Source organism: Amblyraja radiata, chromosome 24 (genome assembly GCF_010909765.2).
Source record: "Amblyraja radiata isolate CabotCenter1 chromosome 24, sAmbRad1.1.pri, whole genome shotgun sequence".
NCBI lineage: Eukaryota > Metazoa > Chordata > Chondrichthyes > Rajiformes > Rajidae > Amblyraja > Amblyraja radiata.
In genome coordinates, this window is record NC_045979.1 from 27,716,110 (window position 1) to 27,729,532 (window position 13,423).

At 43.6% G+C, this 13,423-nt stretch overlaps 1 protein-coding gene across 1 annotated transcript in view; it reads left to right on the plus strand.

Moving 5' to 3' along the window:
• The window catches only part of LOC116986938 (AT-rich interactive domain-containing protein 2-like), a 196,672-nt gene that overhangs the window by 14,466 nt on the left and 168,783 nt on the right, over positions 1-13,423 (plus strand). The gene's annotated exons all lie outside the window — the stretch shown is intronic.

Consider the following 13,423-nt stretch of genomic DNA (forward strand, 5'->3'; position numbering starts at 1 on the left):
TCTGGTCACCGAGAGGATATTTATGAGGATGTTACCAGGGCCAGAGGGCTTGGGTTATAAGGAGAGGCTGGAGGCTGTTTTCATTGGATGATAGGAGGTTGAGGGGTGATCTAATAGAGATATATGAATCATGGGTAAGGTGGATGGTCACAGTCCTTTTCCAAGGGCAGCGGAATCTAAAACTAGAGGGCATGATTTAAAATGAGGGTAAAGATTTAAAAGGGACATAAAGGACAGCGTTTTCTACAGAAGGTATTGAGTATGTGGAACATGCTGCCAGTGGAAGCCGCAGAGGTGTGTACAATTAAAATTTTATAAGACATTTGGACAGGGACATGGGCAGAGGTTTTGAAGGCATATGAGCTAAATGTGAGCAAATGGGACTAGATCAGACATCTTGGTCATCATGGATGAGTTAGGACAAGAGTCCGTTTCTGTGGCTCTATGGCCTTAATTTTGGATTTGCATTCCAAATCTTGTTCTGTTTCTCTGCAGTTCTCAGTAACTTACAATTTATTCCCATGCTTTATTTCTTCCCCCCCCCCCCCCCCCCCAAATGTCACTCTAATTGAATTCCTTTCGCCACTTTTGTCCCACCTATACAATCCATTAGTATCTTGGGTCTTAATTTTTTCCTGTCAGTGTTTTTGTCTTCCTTTTAGAATTTCACCCCAGCATCTTCTGTACTCTTCAGGCACTTTACATTGTTGCATGTCAACACTTGTTGCTTTATCCTGTCCTGTCTGTTCTTCTACGTACTCCTTACAGACTTGATTAATAAGTTCTCTTGTAAACATTTCAAGTCCCCTGGTCCTTCTGTCCTCTTAGGTGTTGCGCTAGTAAATTTAAAGTGAAATTCCCAACCATCACAACCCTGGTTATTTTAGGACATTCCTCTGACCATTAGTTGGCCTATTGTACATTTCCATCAATGTGTTTGCACCTTTTTTTATTCATCTGTTGACATTTCTAGACTATTATCCTTGTTCAGAGCAGTAATTATTTCCTTTACCAATTTTGTGGGCCTCTTGTATTCCCTGCAAGTTTCTTAAAAATCCTGCAACCAGGAACGTTCTGCTGACACCCCTTCCTTGCTTTGGCATTGTTTTTGCAATGGCTAAAATTTGTGCCCTCAGTTCATTGCCCTTTATTCCCTGGACTCATTGAATGAGAATATAAATGCTTAAGATTTGCCAGCTTACTTTTCTTTTTTTCCTGTAGCTTCCAAACTCGTTCTTCGGCCTTCCAGGTTTGTTTAGTTCCTGCTGTGAAGTCTGTCTTCCCCTTGCCAAAGTAATTTAAACCCTCACCAATGGTTTTGCAACCTCCAGAGAAGAATATTGTTTTTTGACCTCTGTTGAAATGGAATATATTTACCTGCAGAGGTCCCACCTTACTCAGAAGAAGACCTCCTGCATCACATCTTTAGCCATTTTTACCTTCCTGTTATTTCTGAACTAATTGGCTTGTGACATATATCTGATATATTTGGTAAGATTGCAGTTTGGATTATGCTGTTGAAAACTGGCTCATCACAAAACAAACTTTTTTAATTGTGTCTTGTGAGTAATCTGATTTTAAGTAACTGAAAATTACTATGAAACAACACAGAACTGAATGTTCATGTAGGTATATGCTGGTCAGTTTCTTTGTTAAGAAATACTTCAAAAGATTTGAGTGCCTATTAATGTTTTTGTGCCCAAAGATGTATGATTTAAGCTTTTTGTGCAATTAAGGTCAACTGGCTTTGGTGTTAATTCAATTTGAGAGCTAGTTTTCAGTATTATGTTACGGACTTGTAGGGCCGAGATGGCCTGTTTCCGTGCTGTAATTGTTATATGGTTAAACTAGGGTAGAATATCGCACGGACTTAATTTGAGTTGGACACAGCCGTTGTGTTAATTTAGACATTGGGGAAATTTTGTTAAAGGCAGTTCAATGTAGTGGAACCTGCTGGTCATAATGGGAGTCAAGTTCAGGCAGATCTGAGATTAAAATTAATCAGATTTTTATCAAATAAATCAGTGTGCATGCTGATTTTAATGTTGATTATAGTAGCAATGAAGGAGGAAATCAAGCAGCAATCCACAAGTGAACACTTCTGCCCAGAAGGAAGAGTTGGGCAATCTGTGGTCTCACGAAGGAGGAAATGCCTATTTGCACACAGTACATATAAGAGGAACTACTTGTTCTTATAATGTTTGGAATCTGGATAGTTTGGATGAACAAATTAAATGAATGGATTTTCCTGTTACATTTTTCTGAGACGCACAGGGGAATGAAGAAGGATGAGAGTGGGGAGATAAAGTACTCTGGAAAGGAAAGGAAAAGGAAGGTTATGTTAAGAGTGTGGAAATATTGTGATGCCTTGTAACAAATGTAGAAGATACTCCTCTGGGGGTAGACTCAATCTTGCCGTTGTCAGGACCAAGCGTATGTGGAAAATTGTTCCAAGCATAATCTACCACCCTGTCTTCAGAGGTGAGGGTGAAATAGGAAAATATTTCTTAATTAGCAGCATGGAAATTATTTTCAAAGCAGTTCTAACTGGAGAAAACTATGGACCTTGGGAATTGGCCTAGTCCAATCAGTTTCCCAGTCAAAATCCCCAGCCAATTTTTAGAGAAGTCAAGGAAGAGGAAGGTCAAAGGGTACAATAGTATAGTGCTCAAGTTAACAGACCCAGCACCAGTCTGGCAATTGAAGAGTTAATCAGAAAATATATAATCAGAAGGAGGCTTTTTGGCAATCATGACCATGCCAATCCAAAAATAACTATCCACCCTAATTGCATCTTGAGCATTGTTTCTGAGGCATTGCAGGTCATGATTCTTCAAGTGCACATCAAGGAGCTGCTATACAGGATAAGAATATCTTCCTCAATTACTTTTAGGCATTGAGTTAGACATAGAAAATGTCCTAGCAGGAGTAGGGCATTCGGCCCTTCGAGCCAGCACCGCCATTCAATGTGATTATGGCTGATCATCCACAATCAGTACTCTGTTCCTGCCTTCTCCCCATATTCCTTGATTCCTCCAGCCCTAAGAGCTCTATCGAATGCATCCAGTGAATCGGCCTCCAATGCCTTCTGGGGCAGAATTCCACAAATTCACAACTCTCTAGGTGAAAAAGTTTTTCCTCATCTCGGTTCTAAGTGGCCCACCCCTTATTCTTAAACTGGCCCCTGGTTCTGGACTCCCCCAACATCGGGAACATGTTTCCTGCATCTAGCTTGTCCAATCCCTTAAGAACATAAGATAACCTCTCATCCTTCTAAATTCCAGTGAATACAAGCCCAGTCGCTCAATTCTTTCATCATCTGACAGTCCCGCCATCCCAGGAATTAACCTCGTGAACCTATGCTGCGCTCCCTCAATAGCAAGAATGTCTTTCCTCAAATTAGGAGACCAAAACTGCAAACAATACTCCAGGTGTGGTCTCAACAGGGCTCTGCACAACTGCAGAAGGACCTCTTTGCTCCTATAACTCAACTCCTCTCATTATGAAGGCCAACATTGCATTAGCTTTCTTCACTGCCCGCTGTACCTGCATGCTTGCTGTCAGTGACTGATGTACAAGGACACCCAGGTCTCGTTGCACTTCCCCTTTTCCTAATCTGACACTATTCAGATAATAATCTGCCGCCTTGTTCTTGCCACCAAAATGGATAACCTCCACATTTATCCACATTATACTGCATCTGCCATGCATCTACCCACTCACCCAACCTATCTAAGTCACCTTGCATTCTCATAGCATCCTCTTCACAGTTCACACTGCCACCCAGCTTTGTGTCATCTGCAAATTTGCTAATGTTACTTTTAATTCCTTCACCTAAATCATTAATATATATTGTAAATAGCTGCGGTCCCAGCACCGAGCCTTGCGGCACCCCACTAGTCACTGCCTTCCATTCTTAAAGGGACCCGTTAATTCCTACTCTTTGTTTCCTGTCTGCCAACCAATTTTTTATCCATGTCAATACCCTACCCCCAAAACCATGTGCTCTAATTTTGTCCACTGATCTCCTGTGTGGGACCTTATCAAAGGCTTTCTGAAAGTCCAGATACACTACATCCACTGGCTCTCCCTTATCCATTTTACATGTTACATCCTCAAAAAATTCCAGAAGATTAGTCAAGCAAGATTTCCTCTTCATAAATCCATGCTGACTTGGACCGATCCTGTTACGGCTATCCAAATGAGCCACTCTTACATCTTTAATAATTGACTCGAGCAACTTCCCCACCACCGATGTCAGGCTAACTGGTCTATAATTCCTCATTTTCTCTCTCCCTCCTTTCTTAAAAAATGGAATAACATTAGCTATCCTCCAACTCACAGGAACTGATCCAGAATCTATAGGACATTGGAAAATGATCACCAATGCAAATACGATTTCTAGAGCCACCTCCTTGAGTACCCTGGGATTCAGACCATCAGGCCCTGGGGATTTATCAGCCTTCAGTCCCATCAGTCTACCCAACACAATTTCCTGACTAATGTGAATTTCCTTCAGTTCCTCCATCACCCTAGATCCTCTGTCCCCTAGTACCTTTGGGAGATTGTTTGTGTCTTCCTTAGTGAAGACAGAACTAAAGTACTTGTTCAACAGTTGTAGACCCTTACTACTTCCTTCATTTATTATATATTTCCATCATCAAGTGTGGATTAAAAAAAAGTTACTTGTGATAATGACAGCTGGGAATACACTAAATTGCCCAAAAAATCTCATCTGATTCTTATTCTTCTGTGTGGAAGGAAGGAAATCTGTCGTCATCAACTGCTCTGACCCATACGTGATTCTGGACGACAGTATTTGGAGATAGACAATTAAAATCTATATTGTAAAAGCTGTTCTCATCCTATCTGACGATGGGGCAAACTCGGTACTTGCACTAACATTGATGTAATGGAAGAGCCCAGGATAAGCTTGTAATCTGCATTCAAATGTCTTTATTCTGTGTGAATTTGTGTAAGTTTATTTATTACTGAATGTTGTTGTTACAATTTATCCTTAATTGTCTAGTGAATGGAATGGTTTTGATAAACTATCTGGTTTGCAAGTTCATGATCAGCGTAGAAGATGCTAATTTTCACTACCAAAATAATCACATTTAGTTCCTTGAGTTGAATTTCCTTCCCTGTTGTGTTGGAATTTGGAATCATCCATTTGGATTGTTAATGTAGGCTGCTCAAAATAGGCGAGTAGTTTAATCATCAGATTGGAGTAATCCAGATAAATTGGTGAATTGTTCCATTGTAGAATACTATGATGGGAGATGGACACTAAGTATGTTGAATCATTAAAAGTTAGTGCACCGGGTAAGGAATTAAAGCTTACAAATTGTATTGGAGTTTCAATTTTCTTGGTAAATGGGGAAAAATAGTCCTGCCTCTTTCTCTGTTTGGATCCCTCGATTTATTTACCTCGATGAAATCATCTTTACGCTGTCTGTTCCAAAGAAGGCAATTCCAGCTTATTCAACCATTACTCAGTGCTACAAGTTTTCCAATCCTGGTAAAAGGGAATGATCATTTGGGGATTGTATCATCTGTATTCCTGTTCTCAATAGACAACTGGAATTGGGTGGGAAGGGAGGTTGCAGATAGCTGTAAAAATAATAGTTGTGTTAGTGGGAGATTTCATTTTCTGGGTCTCCCCATTGTGTAAAGGCTTGTGTGGGGTGGCAATTGTTAAATCTGTCCAAGAATGCATGCTTAATCAATATACAGAGTGTCCCATTAAGGAGGGTGCAACATTGGTGGTCCTCTTAAGGAACGAGTAGAGCAAGTGACAAGTATCACCTGGGAGAAGTTTGGGACCAGTGACTGTAATTATGTTAGATCTAAAGTAATTATAGTGAAGATAGTACTGGCCCACATTAAGGTCCTAAATTGGGGGCAGCGGAGTTTTTTTGGGGGGCGGGGTTGGAACTGGGAATTAATGAATTAATTAGACGCTGCCGTGTGGGCAGCCCGGTGCGGGGCGGAGACGGTGCTGAGGCGGCGTTCTGGCGGCGGCGACCTGGATCCGGGGCTCGGCCGCAGGCCAGTGGATGACAACGTCGGGAGCTCGCAGGTCACAGGCTGGTGCCTGTTTTCCGGAGCTCCCGTTGCAACAGCTGCGTCCGCTGGACTGGAGGGCGGCAGCTTCGACCACCCCCGGGCCGCGGAGCTTGAACCGCGGGACTGATACCATCGCCCGGTGGGGTATCGCCTCGGCGCAGAGGGAGAAGAGGAGGGAAGAGACAGTGACTCTAAGACTTTTGCCTCCATCACAGTGAGGAGGTGTTTGGTGAACTCACTGTGGTGGATGTTAATTTGTGTTTATTGTGTGTTGTTATTATTACATGTATGGCTGCAGGCAACAACATTTCGTTCAGACCGAAAGGTCTGAATGACAATAAAGGAAATCTAATCTAATCTAATGAAGACAAGGCCATGGACGTTGTCTATATGGACCTTAAGGCTTTTGACAAGATTCCACGTGGTAGGGTGTATGGAAGGTTAGATCGCTTGGAATCCAAGGTGAACTAGCCAATTGGATTCAAAATTGGCTTGAAGGAAAGGGTTCAAAAGAATAATCGTGGACAGTTGTTTTTCTGATTGGAGGCCTGAGACCAGTGAGGTGCCTCAGTGGTCTGTACTGGTCCACTATGGTTTGTGACTACATTAATGATTTGATGACAATGTAGCTAATGTTGTTAGTAAATTTGTAGATGATGCCAATATTGATGATATAGTGAACAGCGAGGAAGGATACAGTGCCCTCCATAATGTTTGGGACAAAGACAGATCATTTATTTATTTGCCTCTGTACTACACAATTTGAGATTTGTAATAGAAAAAAATCATGTGGTTAAAGTGCACATTGTCAGATTTTAATAAAGGTCATTTTTATACATTTTGGTTTCACCATGTGGAAATTACAGCAATGTTTATACATAGTCCCCTCATTTCAGGGCACCATGATGTTTGTGACACAGCAATGTCGTGTAAATGAAAGAAATCGTGTTTAGTATTTTGTTGCATATCCTTTGCATGCAATGATTGCTTGAAGTCTGCGATTCATGGCCATCACCAGTTGCTGGCTGTCTTCTCTGGTGATGCTCTGCCAGGCCTGTATTACAGCCATCTTTAGCTTATGCTTGTTTTGGGAGCTAGTCCCCTTCAGTTTTCTCTTCATCATATAAAAGACATGCTCAATTGGGTTCAGATTGGATGATTGACTTGGCCACTCAATAATTTACCATTTTTTAGCTTTGAAAAACTCCTTTGTTGCTTTAGCAGTATGTTTGCGATCACTGTCTTGCTGTAGAATAAACTGCTGGCCAATGAGTTTTGAGTCATTTGTTTGAACTTGAGCAGGTAGGATGTGTCTATACACTTCAGAATTCATTAGGCTACCACCATCAGCAGTTTTATCATCAATAGAGATAAGTGTGCAAGTCCCTTCAGCAGCCATACATGCCCAGGCCATAACACCCCCACCACTGTGTTTCACAGATGAGGTGGTATGCTTTGGATCTTGGGCAGTTCCTTCTCTCCTCCATACTTTGCTCTTGCCATCACTCTGATATGTTAATCTTTGTTAATCCACAAGACCTTTTTCCAGAACTGTGGTTGCTCTTTTAAGTACTTCATGGCAAACTGTGAGCTGGCCATCCTATTTTTTGCGGCTAACCCGCAAAATGCTTTTGTGGCTTGCATCTTGCAGTGTAGCCTCTGTATTTCTGTTCATGAAGTCTTCTGTGGACAGTGGTCATTGACAAATCCACACTGGAGTCCTGAAGAGTGTTTCTGATCTGCCGGACAGTTTGGGGATTTTTCTTTATTATAGAGAGAATTTTTCTGTCATCAGCTGTGGAGGTCTTCCTTGGCCTGCCAGTTCCTTTGCGATTAGTAAGCTCGCCAGTGCTTTCTTTTTTTCTTTATGATGTTCCAAACAGTTGATTTTGGTGAGCCTAAGGTTTGGCTGATGTCTCTAACAGTTTTATTCTTGGTTCTCAGTCTCATAATGGCTTCTTTGACTTTCATTGGCACAACTTTGGTCCTTATGTTGATAAACAGCAATAAAAGTTTCCAACGGTGATGGAAAGACTAGAGGAAAGACTGGGTGCTGAGAGCTCTCTTAGACCAACATTAAGGAGGCAATTAACACCTGAACAATTACAAATGCCTGTGAAACCATGTGTCCCAAACATTGTGGAGGGCATTGTATCTAAGTTTTTAACAAGATCTAATCAGGTGGGAAGATGGACCAGGGAATTGGAAATGGAATTTAACCCTGGCAAGTGTGAAATATTGCACTTTGGTATGTCAAGCCAGGGCTAGACTTGCACAGTAAATGGTAGCGCCCTGGAGAGTGTTGCAGACTAGAAAGATCTAGGAATACAGGTGAATGTTTCCCTAAAAGTGGTGAGTCAGGTGAACAGTGTGGTGAAAAGGTCAATTGGCACATTTTCCTTCAATGAGATGGATATTGATTACAACGGATTACAGGGATATTGATCATGATGCAACTGTACAAGTCATTGGTGAGATCACAATTGGAGTACTGTGTGTACTCCGGTCACCAAACCGTAGAAAGGATGTCAGAAAGGATTTGGATAGGGTCCAGAAGAGATTCATTAGGATGTTAGGTACACAAAAATGCTGGAGAAACTCAGTGGGTGCAGCAGCATCTATGGAGCAAAGGAAATAGGCGACGTTTCGTGCCGAAACCCTTCTTCAGACTGATGGGGGGTGGGGGGGAGAAGGAAGGAGAAAGGGAGGAGGAGGAGCCCGAGGGCGGGGGGGGGGGTGGGAGGAGACAGCTCGAGGGTTAAGGAAGGGGAGGAGACAGCAAGGGCTAGCAAAATTGGGAGAATTCAACGTTCATGCCATCCGGACGCAAGCAACCCAGGCGGAATATGAGGTGCTGTTCCTCCAATTTCCGGTGTTGCTCACTCTGGCAATGGAGGAGACCCAGGACAGAGAGGTCGGATTGGGAATGGGAGGGGGAGTTGAAGTGCTGAGCCACCGGGAGTTCAGGTAGGTTATTGCGGACTGAACGGAGGTGTTTGGCGAAACGATCGCCCAACCTCCGCTTAGTCTCCCCGATGTAAATCAGCTGACATCTAGAGCAGCGGATGCAGTAGATGAGGTTGGAGGAGATACAGGTGAACCTTTGTTGCACCTGGAACGACTGCTTGGGTCCTTGAATGGAGTCGAGGGGGGAGGTGAAGGGACAGGTGTTGCATTTCTTGCGGTTGCAACGGAAAGTGCCCGGGGAGGGGTGGTACGGGAGGGAAGGGAAGAATTGACAAGGGAGTTGCGGAGGGAGCGGTCTTTGCGGAAGGCAGACCTAGGGGGAGATGGGAAGATGTGGCGAGTGGTGGGGTCACGTTGGAGGTGGCGGAATTGGCGGAGGATTATGTGTTGTATTTGCCGGCTGGTGGGGTGAAAGGTGAGGACTAGGGGGACTCTGCCCTTGTTGCGAGTGCGGGGATGGGGAGAGAGAGCAGTGTTGCGGGGTATGGATGAGACCCTGGTGCAAGCCTCATCTATGGTGGCGGAGGGGAATCCCCGTTCCCTGAAGAACGAGGACATTTCCGATGCCCTGGTGTGGAACGTCTCATCCTGGGAACAGATGCGCCGTAGGCGGAGGAATTGGGAGTAGGGGATGGAGTCTTTACAGGGGGCAGGGTGGGAAGACGTGTAGTCCAGATAGCCATGTGAGTCAGTTGGTTTGTAGTGTATGTCGGTCAGAAGTCTGTCCCCTGCGATGGAGATGGTGAGGTCAAGGAATGGTAGGGAAGTGTCGGAAATGGTCCAGGTGTATTGGAGTGCCGGATGGAAGTTGGTGGTGAAGTGGATGAAGTCAGTCAGTTGTGAGTGGGTGCAGGAGGTGGCCCCAAAGCAGTCGTCAATGTAACGGAGGTAGAGGTCGGGGATGGGGCCCTGGTACATATTGAACAAGGTTTGTTCAACGTACCCGACAAAGAGGCAGGCGTAGCTGGGGCCCATGCGTGTGCCCATAGCTACGCCTTGTGTTTGGAGGAAATGGGAGGAGTCAAACGTAAAGTTGTTGAGGGTGAGGACCAACTCCGCTAGGCGGAGGAGAGTGTCAGTGGCTGGGTATAGGTTGCTCCTCTGGTCGAGGAAGAACCGGAGGGCTTTGAGGCCATCCTGGTGGGGGATGGAGGTGTAGAGTGACTGGACATCCATGGTGAAGATGAGGGGGTGAGGGCCTAGAGAGTGTAATGCGCGGAGGCGGCGGAGAGTGTCTGAGGTGTCTAGAACATAGGTGGGAAGGGATTTGACCAAGGGGGATAGTATGGAGTTAAGGTATGTGGAGATGAGTTTGGTGGGGCACGAACAAGCAGAGACAATGGGTCTGCCAGGAGAGCCGGGTTTGTGGATTTTGGGGAGAAGGTAAAAACGGGCCGTGCGGGGCTGGGGAACGATGAGGTTGGAAGCTTGGTCGGGCAGGGCGTGGGAATTGATGAAGTCGGTGATGGTGCTAGATATGGTGGCCTGGTGCTCGTCAGTGGGGTCATGGTCCAAGTGTAAGTAGGAGGAGGTGTCCGAGAGTTGGCGCGTGGCCTCAGCTTTGTAGAGATCGACGCGCCAGACTACCACGGCACCTCCCTTGTCGGCTGGTTTGATAACCCAATCTGGGTTTTTGCGGAGTGATTCAATGGCAGTGCGTTCAGGGGGGGAGAGATTGGAGTGACGTCGCGGCGGCAGTTCTGGATAAAGAGTTCCAGAGCCGGGACGTTACGAGAAGGGTTCCGCGAGGAGGGGGTGCGTTGGAGACGGGAAAAATGGTCATCATTCATTAGGATGTTATCTGGGTTTGCAGGTTTGAGCTATGGGAAGAGGTGATAGGCTGGGACTTTTTCTTTGGATCGTAAAAGGCTGAGGGTAACCTTATTGAGGTATGCAAGATCATAAGGGCATGGATAAAGTGACATTCGTTCTTTTTTCCAGGCTTAAGGATTCAAAACTAGAGAGTATTGGCTTAAAGTATGAAAGGTTTAAGAAGGACATTGGGGGCAACGTTTTCACTCGGATGGTAATCTGCATCTCGAACGAGCTGCCAGAGGAAACTATGGAAGTGGATACAATTATGACTTTTAAAAGACGTTTGGGCAGATAAATGGATGGGAAGGGCCTGGAGGACGATGCAGGCAAATGTGGGACTAGATGGGCATGGATAAAGTGAGCTGAAAGACATCTCTGTGTTGCATTGCTCTGTGACTAAACCTTGGCACCCTATTCAATGCCATCACATTTTTCCTATCATGTGGTGACTGGAATTGTATGCTGTTCCCAAGCTGTTGCCGAACTAGAGTGGTAAACATTCTCCGTTTGTGTTAAATATAGCAGCTAATAAGGAAACTATTACTTTGTAACTACAGCTTTGACTTGTCCAGCTACTTTCTGATCTATAGAAGAACATTCCAATGTTCCCTTGCTCATCTAGTGCATTCCGTATCATGCCATTTATTATATCTTTCCTTACCTTATTTCACCGCTCCTTGCACTTCTGTGGGTTAAATTAAAAAAACCAGATTGTCCCCTCTTTCTCGAACGTTTCTCGTCTGTGCCAACCACACAGCCAGTTTTTGTATCATCTGTAATTGTAAAACTGTAGGCCACATTCAATCTTGTTACCCATGAAATTGTTCATGGTGAGTCGGATAATACAGTCATAATGTTTATTAACTATTCATAATTTATAATTGGAATAATTATTACTTGTTTCATCTTGGAATTAAATTAAAATAAATCACAATTACTGCAACAGTTTCACTAGTTTCTCCAATGAGGCTTGCTGTATATTTGGATGTTATAATTTTATATTGGATTTAGGATTAGGGGTAGCACACATTCACTGACAGGTTGTGCACATAATCTTTGACACGGGAAATGGCAGTCACAGCATCAATTGGAAACACCAAATATACACAGCAAAATGAACTTTCCAAATGAGTCCAAAGCAGTATTTAATTGTTTTTGAGAACATATGCTTATGTTCAGATATGTCCACAGTATTATTACACAGCCTTTTTCTCTGACCTGCTCACCAAAGTCCTACTTGAGTTTCACCATCACTTGGCTTCAGACCTCATCACAGTTTTGGTGCAAGCAATGAACAAAAAAGTACATTCTTGACAATAGGTGTGACTGCCCTTGATATCAAGGCAGTATTTACTTGCACTGCAGGTAAAATACTGAATACTGGGGCCAAGGGACAGGCACACAAACAGTTGGGGTTATCACCTACACAAGGGAAATTGCTTGTGGTGGTTGGAAATTGATCAACCCAACTTCAAGGCATTATTTAATTGCATTTACAATTTCTTAGGTGAAGCAGTTTATTCAGTTTGGAGGAATGAGAAAGCATGGATTGATAAATAGCAAATATCATTCAGATCACAAAATACCAGCAATTGACCATTTTCATCAGCAGAGTCTTAACAATCTTCAGTGGCATTATTAAATATCCAACTGGAATCATCCAGGGATCATCATTGATCAGACACGATCGTTGACCAAATGCCTGTCTGGAGCAGCCACTTGTCACCATAGAGACAGGCCAGAGGTTGGGTTTCTGTGATGTGCAACTCATGGCCTGATATCCCAAAGCTTTTTGCAATAATTATAAGGCACAAGCCAGGTATTTGATGGAATACTTCCATTTGTCTACTCTGCTAAATATGAATAAGCTACTGTGTTTAACAATTACAAAATGCACAGTTTTTACTTGTCTGGATTATTGCAGCGGCACTTTCCAAAGCTATTATCTCTATAACCAAGTAAAATGAAGTTCCCTACAATATCAGGAACCATCCTAACGTGGAAAATTGCTGTTGAAAATGTATCTCCCTTACTCCATTATTTGGCCCGAATTTTGGAAATCCCTACCCGACAGCATTTTGGGAGTACTTTCGTCAGCTGGACATAAAGTTTTCCAGAGGATCATAACTACCTTCCCAGGAATTGACCTTTGTTGCACTTTCTCTATCTTAAGTATACCCTTCTCTAAGGAGACCAGACTTGTTGTACATTTTATTCTGGATATAGTATCAACAGGGCCTATATTAATTGGAGTAAGATGATTTTAAAGCTGTTCTCAGTTCCTACTGCAATAAAATGCAATTTCCCTCCTTAATTGCTTGCTCTGTGGCTGCACATTATCTTTCAGTGATTTGTGTACAAGAACATCCAGGCCTGTCTGAGCACCAACTTTTACTAGTCTGGGAAAACAACGAGCATTGCTTGTCTTAATCCCATTGCTGGCTTAAGGTATTCTAAACAATACTGAAAAAAACTGCCAAAGGAATGGCAGAGATGAGAAGACAGCATGCTATTGTGCTCTCACGGGCACTTGGAGCAGGTTAATAACTTTTGGCTTGTCAGTAAAACCTAG